This window comes from Bufo gargarizans, chromosome 3 (genome assembly GCF_014858855.1).
Source record: "Bufo gargarizans isolate SCDJY-AF-19 chromosome 3, ASM1485885v1, whole genome shotgun sequence".
NCBI lineage: Eukaryota > Metazoa > Chordata > Amphibia > Anura > Bufonidae > Bufo > Bufo gargarizans.
The window spans coordinates 158,063,267-158,076,516 of NC_058082.1; the positions used below are offsets into that span (position 1 = coordinate 158,063,267).

Genomic DNA, 13,250 nt, shown 5'->3' on the forward strand with positions numbered 1-13,250 from the left:
AAAGGACACCAGAGAGCGCTGTTTTATGCACTGACATACATATAAATGATTACAATATTAGAACGAAAGTATACGTTTATTGGGGACAAGTGTACAATTGCATGAAGGCTCCAGTGTCCTGCTGGGCGCCTCTGGGTACAAGATGAGATTCGGGTGGCCATGGAGGCATAAAGGTTCTGTTATAGCACGGCCACGGGGCGCACAGGCTCCTGTGCAAGAGGCGGAGGAGAAGCAACTCAGCCCCCGTGTGACTGGCGCTGCTCCTGTGCGCCTGCCGCACTCTGCGCGGCTGACAGGAGCCCCGCCTCCGAGAAATCGCCCCGCCCCAAAAATGACGTCATTAAAGGCTTCAGCCTTGCGCGGCCAGAACGTTCCTATTGGTCACTCTTGTGATGCTAAGTGGTGATTGGCTCCCTCCTCTTCTCTTACGGATCTGATTGGCCGAGGAAAATCAGTGACTTCCTGCAAGTGCTGCAAAAAGAAAGCGGGGACTGTCGGAGAGGGATGTGATATATCGGGACTGGAGAAAGCTGTCGTGACAGAGACAGTGGACCTATTTACCTGAGGTATTATTCTGTGTGGCCGCTGTCCCCGTACACGTGAGCTCAGTGCATGTACATTACATACTGTACTTCCTTTCTATTCCGGAGTCTGCTGGGTGCTGTGAGGAAAGTGATGGAGTTATTGAAGTAAGGAAGACTTACCTTCAGCTGATCATAATGGACAATGTTTATTTATTTAGTTTGATCCCTGGATGGTAGATAAATATATGACTGCTGGTCCGTGGTGCCATACAGCATATAGATGAGCGCGGTACCCTGTAGATGGAGGGTCACCCTGTAGATGAGTCCTCCACCCTACAGATGAGGCACGCCACCTTATAGATGAGACGCACCAACCTATGCATCCCTATAGATGAGGTGCACCACCCTATAGATCCGCATGCCACCCTACAGATGAGGCACACCACTTATAGATGAGATGCACCAACCTATGCATCCCTATAGATGAGGTGCACCACCCTATAGATCTGCACGCCACCCTACAGATGAGGCACGCCACTTATAGATGAGACGCACCATCCTATGCATCCCTATAGATGAGGTGCACCACCCTATAGATCCGCACGCCACCCTACAGATGAGGCACGCTACCTTATAGATGAGACGCACCATCCTATGCATCCCTATAGATGAGGTGCTCCACCCTATAGATCCGCACGCCACCCTACAGATGAGGCACGCCACTTTTAGATGAGACGCACCATCCTATACATCCCTCCTGGGTGCCTCCCTCATCTATATGCTGTCACCCTATGGATTCATAAATAAATTTAACATGAGAAAATGTAATATCTGAATGCACGTCCATGATGCCAGCCTATAGATGAGGTGCACCGTCCTATAGATCCGCACGCCACCCTATAGATGAGGTGCCCCTGGGTGCCTCCCTCATCTATACGGTGTCCTCCTACGGATTCATAAATAAAGTTAACATGGCAAACCGTATTAATGTGTATATTTGGGTTGTATTTGCAGCTGAATGCACTCCTCTTTATAGTTGTGATTGTAGACACATTAATTTCAGGTACTGCTATGTATGTATATACTGGTGATGCAGCCTAACCACCACTCCATTAAAAACTAGACCCCATAGTGCACACATAACAGTGCCAGGCAAATATTTTCACTCCATTATATATTACTAGCACAAAGTGTGCAAACAGTGCCCCTGTGCGGTGCACTACAGCCCACAATTAAGAGCACCGTACGGTGCACACACAGTCATGTAATGGTATATGAATCTGTAATGCTCAAACCTGTGCCATGCAGCGACCAAATAATAGTGTCAAAAATAACCAAACATAAAGCCTCTTGCACATGAACGTTGTGTGGCAATATTGCGGCCCATATACGGCGGGTCCGCAATACACAAGCACCAGCCCGTGTGCACTCTGCATAACGGATGTGGACCTATTCACTTGAATAGGTCTGCAATCATGGAGATGCGGAATGGAAGCACGCATTGGAACCTTACAGAGTGCTTCTGTGGTGTTTCTGTCCATGCCTCCGTACCACAAAAAAATAGAACTTGTTCTATTATTGTATTTATTTATTTTTTTGCGGTGCGGACGGATCACGGACCCATTCAAGTCGAATGGGTCTCGATCTGTCCTGGCCGCCGCATGGACATTGCCTGTGCATTGGGGACCACAAATTGCGGTCCCCAATGCACGGAATGGATGCACAACGTTCGTGTGCAAGAGGCCTAAGGCCTTTTTGACACGGGCGTCGCGTGTTAGGGCCAGATAGAAAGCGGGTGCGTCGCGGGAAAATACGCAAAGTGTTTTAATGCATTTTGCACGAGTGTGAAAAAAATCTGCATGTTTGGTACCCGAACCCGGACTTCTTCACAGAAGTTCGGGTTTAGGTTAGATATTGTGTAGATTTTATTATTTTTCCTTATAACATGGTTATAAGGGAAAATAATAGCATTCTTAATACAGAATGCTTAGTAAAATAGGGCTGGAGGGGTTACATTTTCTTTTTTCCACTTGTTCGCGCAGCCCGGCTTCTCTTCTCTCCTTCTTTGATGCCCAGGAGGAGAAGGACCTGTGGTGATGTCACTGTGCTCGTCACATGATCCATCATTTTTTTTTATAGTTCCCTTAGGGAACTATAACATTCAATCATCTGATTTCTATCATCATAGACTCCAGTGCACTTGCATTGGAATCTATTATGATTTTACTACTTTCCTATGGAGCCCTATTACAGGCAAGGGCTCCATAGGAAATACTATGCAGCAGCCTCCTGTCATTCACAAAGATGGGGGCTGCTGCACACAAGCTCCAGCTCCTCCGATCGCCACACTGGAGAGCCGGAGCACCACAGAAAGCGCGCACTTTTGGTTTTCAGCGCGCTCAGATGCTGTGGTCAAGATTGACCACGGCATCAGAGGGATTAAATGTCTGCGATCAGCATTACTGCCGGTTGCGGGCATGAGCCTGGAACTTGAATTAGTGATGTGTGAGGAGGACTATGACATAGTGGGAATAACTGAGACATGGCTGGATGATAGCTATGGCTGGGCAGTTAATGTACAGGGTTACAGTCTGTTTAGAAAGGATTCCAAAAACCGGAGAGGGGGAGGGGTCTGCCTTTATGTAAAGTCCGGTCTAAAGCCCACACTCCGGGAATATATAAGTGAGGGACATGAACATGTGGAGTCACTGTGGGTAGAAATACATGGAGGCAAACAAAATAATTAATTGCTTTTAGGAGTTAATTATAAACCACCTAATATACCAGAGTCCACAGAAATGTAGCTACTAAATGAGATAGACAAGGCGACAGATCATAATGAGGTGGTTATTATGGGGGACTTCAACTACCCAGATATAGACTGGGAAACTGAAACCTGTACATCTCATAAAGGAAACAGGTTCTTGTAAATAACCAAAGACAATTACTTTTCCCAACTGGTTCAGGATCTGACTAGAGGGATGGCCATACTAGACTTAGTATTAAGTAGAGGTGGGATGAATCCCAATTTTTCATTTTTTTTTCGAATCCGAATCCAAAAAGGTTCTCGAATCCTTCGAAGCCTGTACATAAGAATTGTGTGAACGGTGTAAGAAACAATGTGATCCAAACTCAATATTCTTTTAATATGAAAAAATAAAAGATAAAAGAATAAAACAAAGTATTTGGATTTAAAAAAAATGGAAATACAGGGTAATACAGCGCACATACCTCTTACATCCAGTGATATCTCTTTGACGTAGATGTTCTCTTTCCTCATCGTCTCATTTCAGACCTCCATTTTTCGTCTCTGCAGTTTGACTACTTTTCCATCATTCTCGCATCTTTTGGACAAATCATCCTACCACCCCCAATACTGTGCCGCTGTGCTCCCCAATACAATACTGCAGAAACAGATAAACCCCCTGATAATACTAGTACCACACAGAGCCCCCCCCATATAAAAAAAAAACCTTCTTTGTGGCCTCAGTAGATGCCCCCATAATGCCCCTCAATAATGTGCCAGTAAGTATCCTCATAGATGCCCCCCCATCATGTGCCAATACCAACTGCCTCTCTCCTCCCCCCCATGTCCCAGTATCATAGTGCCTCTCCCCCCCATGTGCCAGTATCATAATGCCACCCCCCAATGTGCCAGTATTGCCTCTCTCCTTACCTCCCCCCATGTGCCAGTATCCTAGTGCCAAACCTCCCCCCATGTGCCAGTATCATAGTGCCAAACCTCCCCCCATGTGCCAGTATCATAGTGCCAAACCTCCCCCCCATGTGCCAGTATCAAGTGCCATCTCCCCCAATGTGCCAGTATCAAGTGCCTCTCTTTCCCACCCACCTCCCCATGTGCCAGTATCATAATGCCATCTCCCCCCTAATGTGCCAGTATTAAGTGCCTCCCCCCCCCATGTGCCAGTATCATAGTGCCACCCCCCACAATGTGCCAGTATCAAGTGCCTCTCTCCTTCCCACCCCCCATGTGTCAGTATCATAGTGCCATCTCCCCCCAAATGTGCCAGTATCATAGTGCCACCCCAAATGTGCCAGTATCAAGTGCCTCCCCCCCCCCATGTGCCAGTATCAAGTGCCACCCCCCCATTTGCCAGTATCAGGTGCCTCCCACTCCCCCCATTGGCAGTAACAGTCTGGTATTTATTTAAAATAAAATAACACATACTTACTTCCATGTCAGCGATGCGATGCAGCCTCTTCCTGTGTCCCGAGCTGTATGTCCATATATGGAGTCAGTGCTTGTGTATTTCAGAAAAGTTTCTGCTGGGTCTCAAACCCACAACCTTCTGCATTAGAGGCAAGGCACTTGCCCACACAGCTACAAGATCTGCATAGCCTCTGAGTCTGCATGAAAAAATTAGACTTCTACTGTAGACTCTGTTATAGCTTTAATAGCCAGTGTACATCCATACACATGACACCTGCCCCAGCACACCCAGCTCTGCTACATCTATACTCATAACAGCTGCCCCAGCACACCCAGCTCTAATACATCAATACACATAACAGCTGCCCCAGCACACCCAGCTCTAATACATCAATACACATAACAGCTGCCCCAGCACACCCAGCTCTAATACATCAATACACATAACAGCTGCCCCAGCACACCCAGCTCTAATACATCAATACACATAATGGCTGCCCCAGCACACCCAGCTCTGCTACATCAATACACATAACGGCTGCCCCAGCACACCCAGCTCTGCTACATCAATACACATAACAGCTGCCCCAACACACCCAGCACTGCTATATCTCTATATGACAGCTTCCCCAACACATCCAGCTCTGCTATCCCTCTATATGACAGCTGCCCCAGCACACTCAGCTCTGCTATATCTATATATCTGTAAGTATTACTATACAGTAGAGATATATATCTCTACTGTATAGTAATACTTACAGATATATAGATATAGCAGAGCTGAGTGTGCTGGGGCATCTGTCATATAGAGGGATAGCAGAGCTGGATGTGTTGGGGAAGCTGTCATATAGAGATATAGCAGTGCTGGGTGTGTTGGGGCAGCTTTCCTATAGAGATATAGCAGAGCTGGGTGTGTTGAGGCAGCTGTCATGTGTATAGATAGACTCTGTTAGCTGTTTTAGCCAGTGTACAAGTCTTATATTTTTTCAGTCAGTAGCTGTACATCTCTAATAGCTGTGTGGGTAAGTGCGTTGCCTCTGATACAGAAGGTTGTGGGTTTGAGTCCCAGCAGACACCCATCTCTCCCTCCTGCCGCAGCACAGGCAAGGCATCTGTATCGCTGTCCTGACTATGCCAGGGATTTGTCGGATTAGAATTTTGAAAATGAGGTCAGGATTCGAGTCAACGAATCCTTCGAATCCAGCAAGATTCGTGGATTCGACGGATTTGTTGTCCCGTCTCTAGTATTAACCAATAGACCTGAAAGAACAACAGATGTGCAGGTCGGGGACACCTGGGAAATAGTGACTATTGAGTAATAACTTTCCAATTGTCATTCAAAAGTGTTTCTTCAGGGAGGAACAAAAAATGCCAAACTTCAAAAAAAGCAACATTTTGCCAACTCATAGAGGACATAGGCCTAACTAACTGGGACAAAGTCCTCAAAAATAAAAATACAGCCAGAAAATTTTATATTTTTAAAAGCCTCCTAAAATGTAATTGAGAGGTACATACCTTTATGGGAATAAAAGGTTAAGGAACAAGAAAAAAACAATAAAGATAAATGCAGGGTGGATTTGATTTAAATCAAACCGATTTTAAATCACTAGTCAGTAAGGCTTGATTTAAATCATAGTTTTTTTACATAAAGATTCATATTTGGACAATTTTTCTGTTGTACTTAGGAAGGAGAAAAATAATCATTACCTTAATAACAATTTAAATAGAATTTATTCAACTGAAACAATAACATTACGGCATGTTATTTGCTTAAACATCCATGTTTGTTAACTAATTTGGCTAAAGAAAATATATATATTTTAATAAACTTAGACTGTCAGCCCAGCCTACACAAGAAAAGCTTAATAATGTCCTCTGTAGCTCACTCGTCATCTTCATCTTCTTCTTTGTTCATAATCTGGAAAAAGCTTTCCTGCTTTATCGGGACCCAAACGATTTCTCAATTTAGAATGAACGAGTCCAAAGGAAGAGGATATTCTTTCAACGCCCGCAGAAGAAGCTACTGCTGTTAAAAGTGAAATCATTACTTGAACAGTCTCTAAATCCAAGTGCTTAAGTGACTTTCTTTAAAATATCTTCAGCAAACATATATTTCTTGAATGGTTCCCCCTTGGCTTTTGAAGTTCATTATAGTTGGCATTACAGATGGATGATTGCTGGATACCCATGTCATAGCTAACTCCTTTTTCCTCAGCACTTAAGTTTTGACCCTGATACTGGATATTGACAATATTTGCCAAAAAATGAGCTGGAGACAGTGCTTGTCTCATTCATTCTTTTTAATGCTTGTAATTTAATTCTGTCCATGTGTAGTTTTGTTTTTAAGTGTTCACTCAGTTCCTTCCAAATTTCAACAGCATCAGCAATAAAACAGCTGAATGGATTAAGGGAATTTAACAAAAAATTAAACGTATACAGCCTTATTCTACATAATTAAAAAAGTAATCTTTATTTCATAATGAAATAACCTTTGGATGGTAATAAATTTTCCTCCAAAAAGCATTTTATATTAAAAAATCTGATTTAAAACCAAAAAAATCCGATTTATTGATTTTTTTTATCCACCCTGGATAAATGGCACTGTAAAGAAAGCAATAAATGACAAAAATAAAGCATTTAAATCACTAAAACAGGAGGGTAGCGAGGAAGCACTGAGAAACTATAAGGAAATAAATAGAATATGTAAAAAACGAATAAAAGCAACCAAGCTAGAGAGCGAGAGATTAGCTGCCAAAGAGAGCAAAACTAACCCTAAAATGTTCTACAATTATATAAATGGTAAAAAGTATAAATCTGAAGGTGTCGGCCCTTTAAAGAGTAATAAGGGGGGAGTCACAGAGAGCGACGAGGAGAAAGAAAAGCTATTAAATATTTTCATTATTCACAGGACCGTGGGTATAGCTGCTTGCTGCCACTAGGAGGCGACACTAGGCTGAAAAGTTATAACTCCTCCCCTGCCGGCTATACCCCCTCCAACCTGGAGAGAGCATATCGGTTTTTAGCTTAGTGTCGTAGGAGGCAGACCTCCTTCCTTATGCAGGGCAAATTACTTTACTTTATTTTATCTTTTGCCTTTTAGGTTTGGGGAAACAGTCGCCTAGCCACTCTGTCTACCCCGGGAGCAAGGCCGGTGTCGGAATCCCTCACCGCCGACCTCCCCAAGAAGAAAAGGTGGACCAGGGCAGCCCAGCCTCCCTGCTTCCCGCCAGCCAAGGGGTAACCTGAATCCGGCGAGACACCCCCCCCCCCCCCCCCCCCCCCCGCCATTACAGTCTCCTGCCACTTCGAGTGCCAGCTGCTGAAGAGGTGACCCTGCTGGTAAGCTGAGGGGCAAAGAGGAGAGGATGAAGATGGGGTGAGTAGTCCGGATTAGGTGAGTATTCTCGGCACTGTCCCCTCCCCACTACAGTTCTGGCCTCTGGAGACCATGTCTGGGGGGGAGCAAATACAGGGCTTTGGTCCCCTCCCTACCATTCTTAAGTCCACAGTCTCCCCCTATTGCTCCTTAGACCCTGCGGCCTGCACCGATTCTTCCCGGCCTGCGGGGTGGGCTCCCGCGGCCGGTAACTACAAACAGCCGCCTTCTGCACTCCATTCCCGCGGCCGGTATACACCCCGGGCACCTGCTAGTGCCGTTCTGGGTTCCTCTGTTTCCCGGTGGCGGAAAGGATATCCCAGTCGGCCAGACTCCTCAAAATCTAGTCCCCGACTTCATTTCAGGCCTACCGATTTCTTCTCTGGCCCGTGCTGTTTTCTTCCCGGCCCACGGGGTGGCCTTCCGCAGCCAGTGGGCGCAGGCGCCCACATTCCATGCACCGGTCCAGGTTCCACTGTGATCCGTCTGGTGGTGATTCCCAGTCGGCCTGCGTAAAAACTTTAGTAGCCGGTGTTGCGGCCTCCTAGGCCGCAACTTCCATCCCCAGGTATAGCTAGGCCGCAACTTCCATCCCCAGGTATGGGGGGGGGGGGGGGCGGGTCCATCTCTCTGGTGCAAATTCTTCCCGGGAGCTCGACCCCCGGTCCTCAAGGCAGTTTAACCCTTCCTGGACAGCCACCTCTTTGAGGCCGGCACCAGATTACCCTGGGTTTCTATCTACAGGCAATGTGCCTTAATATTGCAGTATTCAGCCCTTCCTGCCTCTTGTCCATTTGAAGCTAGGTCATCACCCAAAAAATAAAAAAAATAAAATGTGCACCCATACAGGTCCTGCCCTCCTCAGCCCACATCACCGCAGGACCACCCTGGCTGTTTGTACCATACTGGGCCTGTGCCCTATCCCTCCGGGGCCATTTGGTTGATAATGCTCCACCTGCACAAAGCCAGTGGAGTACAACTGAAAGTTCCCAATCCACCCTCCTAGGTCGTTTGGTTGATAAAGCACCGCCTGCTCAATCCGGTAAGTGGACCTTTAGAACTTCCATTCCGCCCCCGGGGTAGTTTGGTTATTATATCCCCACTGGCGCAGCCTACAACTGCCATGGGCTAGAGGCTGAGAGGTAGAACTGCGCACAATCGGCCAGAGCAGGACATAATTCCTCCTTGCTCACCTCCGCACCCCCACTCTTCCTCCCTAGGATCACGCTCAGAACCCTCCCTCACTGGAGGGGCTAGTTATTCGGACTCTGACATGAATCCGGTTCAATTTTCCAAGATTGCGTCCATGCTAGCCGGCGGTACTGCTGTGTGCGTTACCCCCTTCCATAGGTGATGTACTTGCACTACCTCGGGTTACAGTACTTGCCGGATATCTTACTCCCTGTCATACGTGGAGTGATTGCACTGCCACTGAGTGCCGTGCTTACCGTAGGCCTTACACCCCCCCCCCCCTCCATAGGTGGGGTAATTACACCTCCGTTGGATGCGGTTCCGACTATCGCGCTACCCCCCCCCCCCCCTTCCTTAACTGGAGGATTGCACTACCACTGGATGCTATTCCATCAGTCGTTTGCCATCACATGCTTCCTGTGGCTAAGCATCTTTGCATGCTATAATTCAACTACGCCACGACACTAGATGCCTTGACTTCCTTAACAGGTGGTCCGTGGTAGGGATTGACCAATATGGATATTTTTTTTAGGGCCGATACCGATAATTTGTGAACTTTCGGGCCGATAATTTATACCGATATTCTGTAAAATTTCATTTGCATCTGCTGAAAATTAATATTTTTATTGTGTAGTGTGTGTTTTTTTTTTTTTTTTTTTTTACTAACTTTTAGCCCCCTTAGGGACTAGAACCCTTGTCCTATTCAGCCTGATAGAGATCTATCAGGGTGAATAGGACTTCACACTGTCCCTGCTGCTCTGTGCTTTGTGCACACAGCAGCATGGATCTTACCATGGCAGCCAGGGCTTCAGTAGCGTTCTGACTGCCATGGTAACCGATCAGAGCCCCAGGATTACATTGCTGGGGCTCCGATTGGAGAAAGAGGGGACCCTGTGGCCACTGCAACCAATGATTAAAACTGGGGGGGCGCACTGCGCCACCAATGTTTTTAATACGGGGGGGGGGGCGCACTGCGCCACCAATGATTAATACTGGGGGACTTGGGGGGGCGCACTGCGCCACCAATGAACATAAATCTCTCATTTATTCATATACAGGAGGCGGGAGCTGGCTGCAGAATCACATAGCCGGCTCCCAAACTCTGAGCGGTATCTGCGATCCGCAGCACCAGAGGGGTTAACTACCGCAGATTGCAGTTACCGCTTATAGAGGTTGGGAGCCGGCTATGTGATTCTGCAGCCAGCTCCCGCCTCCTGTTCATTTTGAATGAATGAGTAAGTTAACATCATTGGTGGCGCAGTGGCCACAGCCCCTCCCCTTCTCCCCTCCTCTTCTCATCTATCTCCTCATTGGCTGCAGCGGCGGCAGCATCACAGGGGGGAGGGAGACACTGCTTCCTTCTCCCCTGTGCTGCTAAGGGAACACGGAGAGTGCTGAGAGCAGCGCGATCTGTGTTACCAATACGTTATCGGAATACCGGCAAAATAGATGCCGATACCGATAACGGTCCAAATCCTGAATATTGGCCGATTTAATATTGGTAAAACCGATAATCGGTCGATCCCTAGACCGTGGCAACAGTCGGTACCTGATGGTGCCTGGTACTCTCCGTCTACTGGCATATGGATACTGCCACTGGATACTATGGCTACTTCCATATCAGTGCTCCAGACTAAAAGAAATACCTAGTAGCCATTGGCTCCTGAACTGAAAAATTTAGTGGCCAAATCGAAACCAAATCAACATTTTGGTATCGTGACAACGCTACGCCGATCAGATCGGTGTAGTGTTGTTTTGATACCAAAATTTTTATTTGCTTTCAACACCAAAAAAAGTCGCGTGCATTTCGCATTTTATGAAACGTTCGGCCCATAATAGAACAGTCCTATCCTATTTTTGGGGTGACAAGGTGACAAAAAAATGGCAAATGTTCACCGCATAGGAGATATTTTTAAATAATTTAATAGTTTAGACAGCGGTATTTAATATGTTTATTTATTGTTTATATATGTTATATGTAACATTGGGAAAGGTGAGATTTAAACGTAATATTTTAGGGTACGTTCACACTAGCTTTTTTTCTTTTCCGGCATAGAGTTCCGTCCTAGGGGCTCTATACCAGAAAAGAACTGATCAGTTTTATCCCCATGCATTCTGAATAGAGAGTAATCCGTTCCGGATGCATCAGGATGTCTTCAGTTCATTCCTTTTGACTGATCAGGCAAAAGATAAAACCGTAGCATTCTACAGTTTTATCTCCGGCGAAAAAAAACGGAAGATTTGCCTGAATTTTTCCCCATAGGAATGTATTAGTGCCAGATCCGGCATTCAAAATACCGGAATGCACCCGCACTAAATCCGGACCGATTCACTTCTATGGGGTTGTGCACATGAGTGGTGATTTTTCACGCACGGTTGCTAAGATGAAAGTCTATTCACTGTATTATTTTCCCTTTATAACATGGTTATAAGAGAAAATAATAGCATTCTTTAATACAGAATGCTTAGTACAAGGTCAAAATAATAAAACTTATATACACCCCAGTATAATAAACATTGGTGGCGCACTGCGCCCCCCAACACCCCAGTATAATAAACATTGGTGGTGCAGTGTGCCCCCCCTCAATATAATAAACATTGGCGCAGTGCGCCCCCCCAACACCCCAATATAATAAACATTGGTGGCGCAGTGCGCCCCCCCAATATAATATACATTGGCGCAGTGTGCCCCCCCAATATAATAAACATTGGTGGCACAGTGTGCCCCCCCAACACCCCAGTATAATAAACATTGGTGGTGCAGTGCACCCCCCCCCCCCCCCCCCCCCCCCAATATAATAAACCGCACCTGAACGGTTAACTCAACTGCCGCTGATCGCAGTTCCCTGTCAGAGGTCGGATGTCGGCTATTTGATTCCGGCACCCGCCTCCTGTATTTGTATTACCAGGTCAGTTATCTTCATTGGTGGCGCAGTGGCCACAGCCCCTCCCCTCCTCCTCCAGTCTCTCTTCTTATTGGCGGAGGCGGTGGCAGCAGCACAGGGGGAGGGAGACTCCTCCACTGCGCTGCTGAGAAGAACATCGGCGGCGCGGCAGGGAACTATCAGCTCCTGTGCCTGTCGCTGTATTCAACGGCAGAGCTGCGGCGGCGGGTATAGTCGCAAATGGCGACAAGACTAAAAAGTCTTGTCGCCATTTGTAAATTCTAAGTCGCATTGGCGACCATTTTGGTCGCTATCTGGAGCCCTGCATATTGTATCCTTCTTTTTTTTTGCCACTGGTTGGGGGCACAAAACTGTCGACCTTTGTGCTCTCGGGGGTCACCCAGCAACACTTGTGTCCTAGAGACCCCCATCCCCATGGGCCTCCACCGTTCAGGTCAGTCACATTACACAGAATACTGTGATCACGATCCAGCAAGCAGAATATTCCACTGACTCTGGATTCTTTGTCCACCACTCTTCCTTATCTAGGTGAGGGTGTTATGCTGGTACTCTGCAGTGACTACTGCAACGGGTTCTCCTTCGCTAAGGGAAGTCTTCACGCTAGGGCTAAAAGATCGTAGTCGCTGCAGTGGGGCAAGCCCCCCTTAGGTAGGGGTTCTACCCTGGCACGGCTTCGGCGGTTGCTCCTTTTCAGCACCCTTTTCAGGTGGAGTGTTTAAGGTTAGCTCTACTTAACCTGGACAACATGGTACCATGACTTCTACTGAATGTCCTCAGGCCCTCCCCAGTTTTACGCTGGCAGAGCATGCGGTAGCTCCTACTGCACAAGGGGTGTTTGCGTCACCGTTACATGCTAGGTTTTCTACTGCACAGCTCTTTCGTCAGATGACGGATTCTTCTAACACTGGAATAGGTGGCCTCCTCCTCAGCTGGAGTATGGTGTTAGCATTACTCTTGTGGCTTCCCTTGTATGGCCTCCTCCTCAGGCGGAGTATTGCATTACCACTAGATTCTGTAGAGCGCCAGTCTCGGATGGGAATAGGCTTTAGCTCTGGCCTCCTACTGGTTCACACTACCTATAA

At 46.9% G+C, this 13,250-nt stretch overlaps 1 protein-coding gene across 2 annotated transcripts in view; it reads left to right on the forward strand.

The window, feature by feature from the left end:
* The first annotated feature begins 448 nt into the window (after nt 1–448).
* NABP2 (nucleic acid binding protein 2) overlaps nt 449–13,250 on the forward strand; it is a 40,226-nt gene continuing 27,424 nt past the window's right edge. The window contains exon 1 of one of the 2 annotated variants that reach the window (XM_044286184.1): nt 449–566. The gene's annotated coding sequence lies outside the window, so the exon portion shown is untranslated. Of the gene's footprint in view, nt 690–13,250 lie in introns of both variants that reach the window. The other variant, XM_044286183.1, reaches the window with a different exon arrangement.